Source organism: Vicia villosa, linkage group LG5 (assembly GCF_029867415.1).
Source record: "Vicia villosa cultivar HV-30 ecotype Madison, WI linkage group LG5, Vvil1.0, whole genome shotgun sequence".
In the NCBI taxonomy this organism is placed as follows: domain Eukaryota; kingdom Viridiplantae; phylum Streptophyta; class Magnoliopsida; order Fabales; family Fabaceae; genus Vicia; species Vicia villosa.
Genome location: NC_081184.1, coordinates 126,185,005 through 126,199,444, shown reverse-complemented (window position 1 = coordinate 126,199,444; position 14,440 = coordinate 126,185,005). Strand labels below are relative to the sequence as shown.

General features: G+C 31.8%; 1 pseudogene; it reads left to right on the top strand.

Moving 5' to 3' along the window:
- The first annotated feature begins 994 nt into the window (after window positions 1-994).
- LOC131607270 (senescence-specific cysteine protease SAG39-like) lies at window positions 995-2,268 on the top strand (annotated as a pseudogene).
- Window positions 2,269-14,440: the final 12,172 nt, after the last annotated feature.

The window sequence follows — 14,440 nt, the reverse complement described above, 5'->3', positions numbered from 1 at the left end:
TGAGTATTTCATATAAATAAATTATTTATTTCAATTTCTAATGTATTTAATACAAGTAATTTTAATAAATTTCTTAAATAAATTATTTATTTCAATTTCTAATACATTTAATACAAATAATTTCAGTAAAACAAACTTTGTTATTCCTTAAAAAAGTCAGCTATTTCTATTTCTATTTTAAAATATTAAATATAAATATTGCTTACCTTTTTAAACTCAAATGCCCCTAGAATACTTGTTAGCATTTCTCTTATTTATTTATAAGCAATTGGTGTGTGAGTTTCTTATGCTATTAAAATAAAAATATTACTACTTAAATCAATGGCAATGCATGTCCAATTACACAAGCAAATATCAAATGAAATGAATTATAGTAGTAAAACTAGGTACTAGTAACAGATTATAGATTCAAACTAGAGAAAATACAAATGTCATTTTGCTTCTATTACTACTTAAATCAATGGCAATGCATGTCCAATTACACAAGCAAATATCAAATGAAATGAATTATAGTAGTAAAACTAGGTACTAGTAACAGATTATATATTCAAACTAGAGAAAATACAAATGTCATTTTGCTTCATCCAAACATGTCATGTCATACAACAACCTTCCGTGTAAGGAAATTCAATCCCCATGCAATATTAAGCCCATAATTTATGGATAAAATAAAACTCTAATCAAAGAATCTTAATTCATTGCTCTTTGCTGCCCATAATTTAGCATTGTTCCATATTCTGTTTTCTAACTTAGATAAGCAAACTTAAGTTTAATATTTTAATAATTTTTCACCAAGTTGCAAAGTCGTTTAGTTCAGACAAAAGACAAGCTAACCGTTTAGTAAAAAAAAAATAAAAATAAAAGAATCAATGTAATATGCCGTGACAGGAATTTTGAATAAGAAAGCAAACCATTGCAGATTCAGATTAACTTAAAGATTTTTATCTCTATATAAACCATCACTTCCATTTTATTTCAACTCATTCCAATTTACATTTCTTTCTCCAACACACCTCAAAAACGCTTTCTTTGAGATAACATAAAATGGTTTCCAGCACCCAAAAACAATACGTATTTGTTTTGTTCTTTATCCTTGCACTTAGTGGTATTACTAGTGTATTGTCCCGAAAGCTGCAAAAATCAACATCCTTAGTAGAAAGGCACGAGCAATGGATGACAGAATATGGCAAAGTATATAAAGACGATGCTGAGAAAGATCAACGTTTCATGATATTCAAAGACAATGTTGAGTTCATTGAATCATTCAATGCTGCCAACAACAAACCTTACAAACTAAGTGTTAATCACTTAGCTGATTTGACTCTTGAAGAATTTAAGGCTTCCCGTAATGGTTATAAAAAGAGGTCTACTATTACTGAGTTAACTTCAACATCATTTAAGTATGAAGATGTGACTTCTATTCCAGCATCTCTAGATTGGAGGGTTAAAGGTGCTGTCACTCCAATCAAGGATCAAGGTCAATGTGGTAAGTAACATAAACAATGAACAATATTTTACTAATAATTTATTATGATTTTATTTGATTCAAATAATTGATGTTTGTTTTGAAAATGAATATCAAGGGAGTTGCTGGGCATTTTCAACTGTTGCTGCAACAGAAGGTATCACCCAAATAACAACAGGCAAACTAGTATCTCTCTCAGAACAAGAGCTTGTTGATTGTGACACAAAGGGAGAAGACCAAGGTTGTGAAGGAGGATTAATGAAGATGGTTTTGAGTTTATCATCAAAAATGGTGGAATCACAAGTGAGACTAATTATCCTTATAAAGCAGCAGATGGCAGTTGTAACACTGCAACAATTGTTCCTGTTGCAAAGATTAAAGGATACGAGAAAGTTCCGGTCAATAGTGAGGATGCACTTCTCAAGGCTGTGGCTAATCAACCAATATCAGTTTCTATTGATGCGAGTGATTCAAGTTTCATGTTTTATTCGCATGGAATATATACAGGAGAATGTGGAACTGAGTTAGATCATGGTGTTACAGCAGTTGGTTATGGAAGTGCAAATGGAAGTGATTATTGGTTGGTTAAGAATTCATGGGGAACAGTGTGGGGTGAGAAAGGATACATAAGGATGCAAAGAGGTATAGCTGCTAAAGAAGGCTTGTGTGGCATTGCCATGGATTCTTCTTATCCAACTGCTTAATTCTTATCCAACTGTATAGATTCAGTTTCATTCATGCTTGTATTTTCCTTTTTATTTGAATTATGGATACGTACATGTAAACTTATGTTTTAACAAAATTAAATATACATTCATACAAAATCTATATAATTGTGTTATTTAGACATTAAAGTATATTACAGGCCAAGAATTGAAATCGGCCGAATGGAATATTGATTCATTATGATATAAAAGTTAACTTACAATATACAAGGTGAGGGCTTTCTTTTATAAAATAAGAATGGCCTCAACCATAAAAACCTAGTTAGGCCCAATAATAAATGAAAGTCCAAATAAGAATGTGCTTAAAGGTTTAACACCCCTCCATAAACTGTGGGGTAAACTGAGTGAATCCCAAGCTTAGAGATGTTGGAGTTGAATGGTTGTAAGTCTAATGGTTTGGTTAGAATGTCTGCGAGCTGCTGAGAGGAAGAAACGAGAAGTAGATGAAACAAGCCAATACAAATCTTTTCTCGAACCAAATGGTAGTCGAGTTCGATGTATTTGGTGCGTTTGTGGAAAGATGATTTGTTGGCAATATGACGGGCAGATGCGTTGCCGCAGTAGAGTAATGCTGGTTGCATGTAGGTGATTGGCAGGTGATTTAAGATGTTGGCCAGCCACTGAAATTAACATACATCTTAGGCCATGGCACGATATTCGACTTCAGTGGAGCTGCGAGAGATGCTAGGTTGCTTCTTCGATTTCCAGAAGATTAATGATTGACCAAGATAAATGCAAAAGCCGATGATGGATTTGCGGGTGTCTGGACATGTAGCCCAGTCAGAATCAGAGAAGGTTTTGAGTTGAAGAGGTGAGTTGCTTGGGAAGAAAAGTCCTTGGGCATGATTGTTCTTAAGGTAACGAAGAACAGGAAAGGCAGCGTTGTAATGTATGTCGGTAGGATGACTCATATGTTGACTGAGTTGTTGAACGGTGTAAGAAATGTTGGGCCTGGTGTTGAGCAAGTAAATGACCTGTCCCACAAGGCGTCTGTAGGTAGTGGGATTTTGTAAAGGTGTGCCTTCATTTGTCTTTAGTTTTGTATTTTTTGTCGTTGGTGTTAAGACAGGTTAACAACCTAGCGATCCTGCAGTTGAAAGGAGGTCCAATGTGTATTTCCTTTGACATATGTTGATACCTGATGAGCTTCGAGCGATTTCCAGACCAAGGAAGTACTTTAGGGTGCCAAGGTCTTTAATGTGAAAGTTGTCGTGCAAGGTGGTTTTGATTTGGTTGATGATGTTCATATTGTTAACTTATATACTTGATTTGGATAAGAGGGATTTATTCCTTTGGGTAATGACATATATACCTCTTCATCCAAATCTCCATGGAGGAATGCATTATGTGTATCAAGCTGGAAAAGATGCAGATTTAATGAAAAGGCTAAAGTTAAAAGCAATCTTACAGTGGTTAATTTTGCAACAAGGGAATAAGTGTCAAGAAAATCTATACCTTCAACTTGTGTAAAACCTTGTGTGACTAACATGGCCTTGTGCCTTTCAATAGTACCATCTGAATTAAACTTAGTCTTGTATACTCATTTACAATCTATTAATTTCTTACTTGAGGGCAGATATATGAATGTCCATGTATTGTTTTTGGTGAGAGCTTGTATTTCATCATTCATGGCTTTGATCCATTGAGAATGAGTACAAGTTGTGTTGTAACTTGTAGGGTCACTGTTAGTAGTGATAGCAGAAATAAAAGTAAAGAAAGCAGGGGAAATTTGATCATAAGCAGTATATTGAGAAATTTCATAAATAGGGGAAATGTGGAAAGCATTGCAAAAATAATCTTTTATGTAGGCAGGAGTAAATTTGGTCCTTGTAGACAGTCTAGTATTAGGTTGGTTAGTAGGCTCAGGGTTGGGTAAAGGATCAATATTAGTGGTTGTAACGGGCTCAGGGTGTTGGGCCTGATGAGGATGAGGGTGGTGAGGTGTGGGTGCTGCTTCTGGAGTACTGGTATGAGCAGGGCTGGTGTGAATGGGAGTGGCAGGGATAGCATGATCTAGTGTAATAGGAGAATGTGTTGGTTGAGTCAAGGTTTTTGTCTCAGGTATTATAGGGAAGTCAAATATACAGGGTGCTTGGGCAACATTATTAGGTTGCTGGGTATTGATAGGGGTGTGTTCTGCTAAAAGTTGTTATGGGAAAATGTTTTCATAGAAGTAACAGTTTCTAGAAATTATTAGTTGTCTAGTGTGGAGATCAAATAGTAGGTATCCTTTGGTTCCATTTGGAAATCCTAAAAAAAAGCACTTGGTGGCTCTAGGGTCTAATTTGTCTCTCTGCCTAGTTATGGTGGAGGCATAGCTCAAGCATCCAAAGGTTTTGAGGTGTATGTATGCGGGAGGTTCTTTGAACACTAGAGTAAAAGGTTTTTTTTTTTTTTGTGAGTAGTAGGGATGCATAACCTGTTAATAATGTAAGTAGCATGTCACAAAGCAAAAGACCAAAAAATTTGGGCAAATTAGCATGAAAAAGTAAATATCTGGTAACATTCAATAGGTGTATGTGCTTTCTTTCTACAGTTGAATTTTGTTGAGGTGTTTCAATACAACTTCTTTGATGTAAAATGCCTAAAGAAGCATAGTATTCATGCATGATAAATTCAACACCATTGTCACTTCTAATGGTCTTAATGTTGCAAGCAAATTGGTTTTGACAGTAAAGTATAAAGTTTTTGATATGAGTTCTTGTTTTAAATTTAGTATGCAGCAAAAAAGTCCAAGTGTAGTGACTGCAGTCATCAACTATGGTAAGAAAGTATTGAAAACCATCTAGTAACTGTATGGAGATAGGCCCCCATATATCTATATGTACAAGCTCAACACATTGAGAAGTTGTGGATTGACTAATAGGGAAGGGGAGTCTGCATTGTTTAGCTAAGTGAAAAACATGGAAAGCAAAATTTTTATTGAATTTTATAATAGAAAAGTTTTGATACATTTGTTTGAGGACATCATTAAAAGGATATCCCAATCTATGATGCCATAGGTCTAAAGGGGTGGGGGAACTATAAGTATGTAAACTAGCAAAATTACACAGATTATCAGTATTGTTATTATAGGCAGGTTGATGTGTAGCTTCTTGTTGAAGAAGGTAGAGGTTTTTATGAGGGATCACATGTCCATTCCTCTGCTTCGTAAACACATCCTGTATAAAGTAGGAGTTTGTGAGAATGAAATGCCAAATTTAGAATTGTTGCACAATTTAGATATGGATATAAGGCTGAAAGCAAACTCAGGAATGTATAAGACATTGTGAATTTTAAAAATTTGTCAAGAACTATAGTGCTAGAGTAATTAGCAGTTATGGATTTTCTATTAGGGAGAAATATATTGACAGGGGGAATAGTGTGAATGCTACAAAAACATTGAATGTGAGGACAAACATGATCAAAAGCGCCTGAATCAAGAATCCACATGGTGGGAGAGTTAAGATCACTACGTGTTTTGACCATACATGAGATTATGTGAGAGTCATGTGTTATCTTTGAGTCAATCTTTGTGGGATTTTTGTCCTTCTTAGATTGTTGTAGAAGTTGGAGCAGATGTTGGTAGTCTTCTTTAGAAATGATGCCATCCCTCTCTGATTGCTGAGGAGGCTTGGATTCAAAGGCAATTTTATGTTTTTTGTTGCGGTAACCTGGGGGAAATCCATGTTTGAAATAACTTGTTCCCACGGTGTGATTTGTTTTACGACAATTTGTGCAGACCATGGAGCTTTTAGGATTTCCACGTCCTTTGCCATGATTTTTAGAAGGATTGTTGTTGACTTCAAGGATAGCAGGTGTGGTTGTGGTGACTTTTTGTTGAGCAATCATCAAGTAAACTCGACTAATGCTAGGGATGGAATCGAGCAACAATATCTAGGTGCGAATATTATGATATGTATCATTCAAACCCTTGAGAAAATAGGTAAGATATTCCACCTGTTTATATTGACGCACAACTTTAGATAAATCGCAGATGCAGGGGTTTGTGCAACAGAAGGTAGGTGTTGGTCGAAGATCTTCAAGTTCATCCCAGATGATTTTGGTGTCAATGAAGTATTGAGATAAATATTTATCACCTTGTTTGATGGAGTGAAGTCACGAAGGAGATTCGAAAACAGAAATGGTTACCCTTTATAATTCTTTCTTGAAGATCTATCCAAAGGTAAAAGGAGAATCGAAGCATACTCTGCATAATGTGTGGCGATAAAGTGCGATTGATCCATGAAATCACCATGCTATTTGTGCGTTCCCAGACATTAAAATTAGGATATTTAGCAGAGGGTCATTGTGAAGAACCATTAATGAATCCGATCTTGTTCTTGGAGGTAAGGGCACGTCGCATTAATTTTCTATAATTGTGATCATTGTTGTTGTCCAATGGTGGTGCAATGAGGATGACACCGGGATTTTCTCTGGGATGGACATAGAAAGGGCTTCTTGGATTTGAGGTAGGATCAATGTTGGATGATGATTTGTGTGGGTCTTTCTTTGGAGAGGTTTCGGTGTCGGAATTATCAGATGTCATGGATGACGGCGGGATGATTATGCAAAGGTGATGAATGTGCAGGGAAGGGAAGAAAAATGCTCAAGGAAGAAGATGATGATCGGAAAAGCGGAAGCAATGAAGAGATTTGAAAGATTAGGTTTAGGCTCTCTTGATACCATATTATAGGCCAAGAATTGGAATGGGCCTAATGGATTATTGATTCATTATGATGTAAAAGTTTACTTACAATATACAAGGTGATGGCCTTCTTTTATAGAATAAGAATTGGCCTCAACCATACAAACCTAATTAGGCCCAATAACTAATGAAAGTCCAAATAGTAAGGTGCTTAATGGTTTAATAAAGTACATCCATACATCGTATATGTTTATTTCTAATAATATATGTAGAAATTTAAGTTGTATTTAGTGGAGAAAATATCTTTAAAATTTGGATTATATAAGATACAAGCCTTAATTACCAGGATAGTATTTTATTTTGAAAAGCAAAAATTATGTTAAAGTTAGCACAAGCAAAGAGTACTCAATTCTAATACAAAAATAAAAACAAAATGCATTAATCCAAACAATTTAGGGAATTTTTCATCCAATCTTCCTTGGTGCAAAAAAGATGACTATTAAATCTAGCCCCGAATCAGTCTCAAGCTAATGTCTTAGCCATAAAAACAATATTATGAATCCCGTTCATCCCACCATTAAAGAGAATATTATTTCTAATCATCCAAACCGCCCAATCAACAAGTCAGATGAGAATTCAAATGTTCTTCTTCGATTTTCCTTGGATATATAGCAGAACCAAAAAGCAGCAGATGATTGAAAATATCAATAAAAGGATTCAACATACACAAACCAGCTCATTCTAATATAAATTACCAAACATCTATTACAATAGAGCATTAAAGAAATAGATGACTACAAGATTCCTTTAGACTAAAACAAAGCGGACAAACAAGACTATGCACACCTAAAATAACTCCCCGTTTAGCCAACTCATCTCTTGTTTGTAGTCTAATAAGGATGAGTCTTCACGCAAAGACTTGAATATTATTTGGAACATTTGATTTCCACATACAATTCTGAGCTAACTTTGATTGGATATCTGACAAAAAGTCAAAACTAAGCAGAGAACTTAACCGAACAAGTGCAACTTTGGCAAAATAACCAGAAACATTACACCACCATAGCAGAGAACTTAACCGAACAAGTGCAACTTTGACAAAATAACCAGAAACATTACACCACCATAGAAACTTATTAGAGGAATTCAGATTGGGAAAGAAACCGCACATAATATTAATCAAAATTGAAAGCTTCTTCTTTGCCAGTTCCAAAAGCTGGAAAGTTTCCAAAAAGACTCCATTCTAGCACACACCTAAATCTAGTTAATCCATTTTCACCAAAATTCATCATTTTAAGGACGTAAAACAAATACTCCCAAGAAACGGAATCGAACACTTTTTCAAAATCTAATTTGAAGAGAAAAATACCTTTCTTATTTCGCCTTGCACAATCTGCAAGTTCGTTGAGCATTATGAACTAGGGGTGTTCGTGGTTCATAAACTGCACTGAACTGAACCAAATTAATGGTTCAGTTCAGTTTTTGAAAACCATTTTAATAAAAAACCAATTAACTGGTAAAACAATTTCAATTCAGTTTTAAATTAGTTCAGAACCAGTTTGTATTTATAAACTGGTTTATAATCAGTATCTAGTTATAAACTAGTTTAAAACCAATTTATAGTTAAAAACTTAATTTTTCTTTTTCGATTGAAGATTTATTTTATAAATTGTTTCAAAATTGTTTATTATATATATATATATATATATATATATATATATATATATATATATATATAATATAAGAAAATTAATGGTTCTGAAAAAGTCTAAAATACCCTTATTTGATTTTTTGCCACCACATTAAAATTGTGGTTTTTTTTGTCTTTGTACCATAAAGTTATTAATTTTATTATTAAAATAATACAACTCCTATATTTTATCAAACTTATCAAATCTCTCTCTATTCTCTATTTTTTTTCTCTTTCATCACTTTCTCACTTTTTTCTTCCAAACAAAATCTATCAATCTATAATATAAGAAAATTAATGGTTCTGGAAAAGTCCAAAATACCCTTATTTGATTTTTTGCCACCACATTAAAATTATGGTTTTTTTGTCTTTGTACCATAAAGTTATTAATTTTATTATTAAAATAATACAACTCTTATATTTTATCAAACTTATCAAATCTCTCTCTATTCTCTATTTTTTTTCTCTTTCATCACTTTCTCACTTCTTTCTTCCAAACAAAATCTATCAATTTATAATAGGGTTAAATAAGTTTTTGGTCCCTATAAATATTGCAGTTTCATTTTTAGTCCCTCCCTACCTTTAGGCAACGGTTTTAGCTGGTTTTGGCAACGGTTTTCTTGTAAAAACCGTTGCCTAAAGGCAGGGAGGGACTAAAAATGAAAACTGGAATATTTATAGGGACCAAAAACTTATTTAACCCTTTATAATATAAGAAAATCAATGGTTGTGGAAAAGTCAAAAATACCCTTATTTGATTTTTTGCCACCACATTAAAATTGTGGTTTTTTGGTCTTTGTACTAAAAAGTTATTAATTTTATTATTAAAATAATACAACTCTTATATTTTATCAAACTTACCAAATCTCTCTCTATTCTCTATTTTCTTTCTCTTTCTCACTTCTTTCTTCCAAACAAAATCTATTAATCTATAATATAAGAAAATTAATGGTCCTGGAAAAGTCTAAAATACCCTTATTTGATTTTTTGCCACCACATTAAAATTGTGGTTTTTTGTCTTTGTACCATAAAGTTATTAATTTTATTATTAAAATAATACAACTCCTATATTTTATCAAACTTATCAAATCTCTCTCTCTATTCTCTATTTTTTTTCTCTTTCATCACTTTCTCACTTTATTCTTCCAAACAAATTCTATCAATCTATAATATAAGAAAATCAATGGGTGAGGAAAAGTCCAAAATACCCTTAATTGTTTTTTTGCCACCACATTAAAATTGTGGTTTTTTTTGTCTTTGTACCATAAAGTTATTAATTTTATTATTAAAATAATACAACTCTTATATTTTATCAAACTTATCAAATCTCTCTCTATTCTCTATTTTTTTTCTCTTTCATCACTTTCTCAATTCTTTGTTCCAATTTTTTTTTATAAATCTATAATATAAGAAAATTAATGGTTGTGGAAAAGTCCAACATACCCTTATTTGAATTTTTGCCACCATATTAAAATTGTGGTTTTTTGGTCTTTGTACTAAAAAATTATTAATTTTATTATTAAAATAATACAACTCTTATATATTATCAAACTTACCAAATCTCTCTCTATTCTCTATTTTCTTTCTCTTTCTCACTTCTTTCTTCCAAACAAAATCTATCAATCTATAATATAAGAAAATTAATGGTTCTGAAAAAGTCCAACATACCCTTATTTGATTTTTTGCCACCACATTAAAATTGTGGTTTTTTTGTCTTTGTACCATAAAGTTATTAATTTTATTATTAAAATAATACAACTCCTATATTTTATCAAACTTATCAAATCTCTCTCTATTCTCTATTTTTTTCTCTTTCATCACTTTCTCACTTTTTTCTTCCAAACAAAATCTATCAATCTATCAATCTATAATATAAGAAAATCAATGGTTGTGGAAAAGTCAAAAATACCCTTATTTGATTTTTTGCCACCACATTAAAATTGTGGTTTTTTGGTCTTTGTACCATAAAGTTCTTAATTTTATTATTAAAATAATACAACTCTTATATTTTATCAAAGTTACCAAATCTCTCTCTATTCTCTATTTTTTTTCTCTTTCATCACTTTCTTTGTATACGGGAAAAAATCTATTATTGACCTAAATATTTTCATATACGAAAAATTGTATTTATGATTAAATATTTTTATATACGAGAAATGGTATTTATGATTAAATATTTTTAATCCAAAAATGGTATACGTGAAAAAATCTATTATTGATCTAAATATTTTTATATATGAAATAATCAATTATTTATTTATTTTTTTCTTTTTTAACATTTTTATTTAAAATAAAAGATATATCCAAATTCGCGTAACCGAACAGAACCCGTGCGTATGCACGGGTTTGTTACTAGTATATATAGAAAGATTTATTAGTGTGTTGTACTTACCAGCTACAAAATCAATTATTAGAATCATATGTAGAAATAATTACTACTGCATTTCATATTTTATTTTTTATTTTATTTACCACCTGAAATTTGTTTGTTAATTATAACATGCAAGCTTAGCTTCTATTATGTCTATTATGTATGCAAGCTTAACTTCTATTATGTTTTTCAATAGTTGCAGACTGCAGTGAATTTTTTCGGTTTTGTTTTTCCGGTTTTGCAAGTAACACACGTATGGTATGTGGCAATAGTTTATGTGTTGATAAATACTTTTGCATAAATTTTTTTTGGTTTTCTTGATAAGCACTTTTGCATAAACTTTTTTTGGTTTTCTTGATAAGCACTTTTGCATAAACTTCTTTCAACTATGAATCCACTTTTTTAATTGTAACAGATTTTCTTTTTAACTTCTCCTAGTTGGTGATACTAGATTATCTATATGGATATTCAATGCATTTTCTTAATTGTTGGGTCTAATTATCGTTAATTCATCTATATAATTGATTATAATTGTATAATTTTAAATGCAATATAAATTAATTACCTATATATTTTTGGTATCACATTCGTCATATTTTACCTTATTGGTGTACTTGAAATATGGTAGCAATATTTTTAAACTTAATTTTTTAATAATAAATCAGATTTTTTTAATTTTTTATGTTTTAAAAAACAATTCGTAAAACAGTTTAAACTGGTTTTTTAACTGAATTGTTTAAAATATATGGTTCAGTTCATAAACCATTTAAATGGTTCAAATTTTTTGTGGTTCAGTGCAATTCAGATTAGGAATATGGTTCAATTAACCATATTTTTGCACACCCCTATTATGAACCCGTCAAGCATACCTCTCTTAGAAATGAAATGAAGGTTGACTGACTTGTAGAGACTAGCTTCTCCATGACCCCTTCATCACTACAAGTAATATATTTCATGACAAAGCTTTCACCTCACCCAACAAAAAACCGAGGTATAATGGCAAGTCGCGTTATGTTTTATTTGTTTTAAAAAGAACCACATATTCCCTCGTTTTTTAATACAACCAAGGGGAAAAAATTCAGAACATGCTTCGAATCCCAACTAATGCAGTTTATGTTTTTATTTCTTTATAAGTGGAACACTTCTTTTTATTTTATTTTTTATTTGTAAACTAAATGATCTTTCCCGTCGGTTTCCTTAACAACCGAGGGATATAAAAAAAAAAATCAGATTTTACTATAAAAGCACTCGTTAAAAATTACCATATTTCTAACTTATATGTAGCTGCCCTAAACTCATACGCATCATTCTTTGTGATGAATTGTAAGATAGAAAAAAATCTTCGATGTTCTGTGTACTTCTATCTTGAACAAAACATTTTTCTGCTCATGCAATTTATCTCACATAATGGTGTTGTTGTTGTTGTTGTATTTTTTAAATAACCTTCCTATGTTTCCAATAAAAAAACATCATTGCTTTCCTTGGTTGACAATGTTGAGAAATTTATTCTTAAACATGGTGTAAATTGCACACAAAAAATGGTGACTACAAAAAATTGAAATAGAAACATGACATGTTACTTTCATTTCTTTATCATTCACCATTTTTTTTATACCTCGTTTTTTAAAACCGAGGGGTTTCCTCATTTTATTTTATTTTTCTATTTAAAAATGAAAATACTTTTCCCCTCGGTTTTTAACAAGACCGATGGGTTTTGTTACAAAGCTACAACAACGATTCTCTATCCTACATTCATAAAGGAACTACGCTTATGATATTGTCAAGAGTCAAGACATCAATCCATAACAAATCCTGGAACTTAAACAAGTTTGGAAAACTTCTCTATGATGAATTGCAGGTGCAGAAAAAACATCTTTGCTTCAAGTAAAACGAAGAAGGGAGATCAACTTTGAATAACTTTTTAGAAGTTGAATGCACATAAGGTATGTAACAAAATATGGATTACAAGAAAGATTTGTTATTCTTTAAGCATAACAACCTTGATGATGATTTGGATTTGTTGTAATCAATGTATTTTGATATTCTATGTAAACAATGTAATGTTTTTTTTATAAGAAAAAGCTTATTCAAGACTTCAAAATCAGCAGTTAGAGAGAATGGAAAGTTCAAGACAAATAACTGTTTTCCGGTCTTATCCATGCCAAGAAAACACGTGGAAGCAAATCTAGAGGCAAGAATCATGCAACATAATATGTATCGACTTCGAAGGAGAAAGCTGTTGTAGACAGTTAATCATGTATTAGTATAAATAAGAGTTCTAGCATAGGATTCGGGGTGTCAAATTCATTACAAAAACTCAAACACTCAAAGTACCTAAGCGAACAGTGAGAAACAAGTCAATTGAGTGACTATGTATGATTCTGAACACCACTCTTCACATATTTAAGCAAAGTTATTCATTTACCTTTATTTGTCTTTTTCCAGCATTTTGACTTTCTTTTACAAAGATTTTGACCATGTCAAAATCCTTTACTTTTCCTTCCAATTTACTTTATTTGTTTCATATAACAAGTTAGAGTCAATTTACACTTTACACAATAACCAAACATAATTTTAAAGAGTTTATGCATACATGTCCTAGGATTAACTAGTCGGTCATGCAAGTAACTTCTTTTAAAGACTAACGCTTGTTTACTAAAATTCTCATGGTAGACACATGTGATGGAGAAATTCACTATTACCGTTACATGTATTTATAAGAAGTTTATAAATGCTCGCTTTACAAATTATATTTTGTGTTAATTTCACCATAATTGTTTTCATAGTTCCATAAAATATTAATTATGGTTCTCTTTTTAATGGAAAATATGTTATTAATAATAAAAATTAATCAATACAAATCAATAAAGTGGAGCATGAGTAGTTCGTAAAATTTCTTTGGTACCATTTCCATGCCAAGGTAATGCTCGTTGTCTTCAAATCCTTTAAAAAGATTACTAGTCCCCCATGCATCATCTAAGAGAAACTTACGTATAGTTAGATTTTGTTTAGATGGAAATTTATCTAGAAGTAGCAGCCAAGAGAAGGGAACCACCTTACAAGGAGCTCAACTAACCCAGATAAAAGGCAGAGCATGACCCCTCATGTTAAAAGGAATAGTATGGCGAAGCATATCCTCAATGGGCGAATTATAAGCCGACAAAATCAAATAGACCTCATTCTTGACAACCTACCACCACCGATCACTACCAGGAGAAAGGGCGTCCGTTTGCATAATAAGGAAAAATTATCCACTAAATCATTCTCCTAAATAAAGAAATTCCATCTACTGAAATCTTCATCTGATCACCATTAAACGTCGTCACTTCACCTATTGAACTACCTTAATTAATTGCAATCAATAATATAAAGCCTATAAAACTTCTCTTAGAAGACTCATACCCACCCAAGTATCATCCTAAAAGAGGTATTAAGTCCACTCTCTAATCTTCTATTAATTTTCTCCACAGACCAGTAAAAAAAGTCACTAGTTTTAGAGTCTAAGAACAAGACTTCCTTCCACTTTAATTAATTACAATCAATAAAATAAAACATGTAAAAC